An 866-nucleotide genomic window follows, 5' to 3' on the forward strand; every position below is an offset into this window, starting at 1 on the left:
AGTTTCACAGCAGCTGGTGGGCCACAGGATGAAGACCCAAGCTGCAGGTACATTGAATGCTAGCAAGCTGAATGTTTAAATCCTTTTTGTTCCACAGCATTCCAATGCGGAAGATTCCATGGAACCAGAGATCCTTCCATTGAGAAGGACATGCTGCCTGGATGACTGCACTGTGCAAATTAAATCACGGAGCCAGTTGGCTTGTGGGTGGCTCTGGTGACTGAGTGGTTGGGTGGGCGGTGTGTCGGATGTGGAGCACATGCAAATGATTGTGTATCATCCAGCTAGTGAGAGAGAAAACTCACGCAGGAGTGTGCCTGCTTGTCAGTGGGTTATGCACCTTGCCAGACGTCAAATCTACATGGAACAGCTGGAGGGGACAAGAGCAGGTTTGCAAAATATAGATAGAAGAGCATATATGCTGGCGCATTCTCCATGATTGTGTCAGCTTATGTTTTGGTGCACTGCACTTTCCTCCACATCATTTCAGCCTACAGCTAATTTTTAGCTGTTTTGGTTAAGGTCAAGTGTAGTTGCTTCTCAGCCTTTTGGTTGTGATCTCGTATCATGGTTGAAGGGTCTGCTGGAGGGATTGTTTAATTCATTGGCGAAAGACCGAAAATATTCCAGGATGGAAGGCTTGGAAACACTATCTGTTTTTCAGTTGTGGAAGAGCATAAAGACCGGATTGGATTACATTCTATAGTAAAGGATATCTTTCTATTTATTGACCCTCCCCTTATATGTGTCTGTCTTTCAACAAAGCTCCTGGCTTGTGATTCCCTCACCCTCTTACACTCCACACCCATGGCATTATTAACTGTTGTATTATTGTATAGTTTAAATGTATAGTGCAGTTCATGATT

This window comes from Pseudophryne corroboree, unplaced genomic scaffold (genome assembly GCF_028390025.1).
Source record: "Pseudophryne corroboree isolate aPseCor3 unplaced genomic scaffold, aPseCor3.hap2 scaffold_2516, whole genome shotgun sequence".
Lineage (NCBI taxonomy): Eukaryota > Metazoa > Chordata > Amphibia > Anura > Myobatrachidae > Pseudophryne > Pseudophryne corroboree.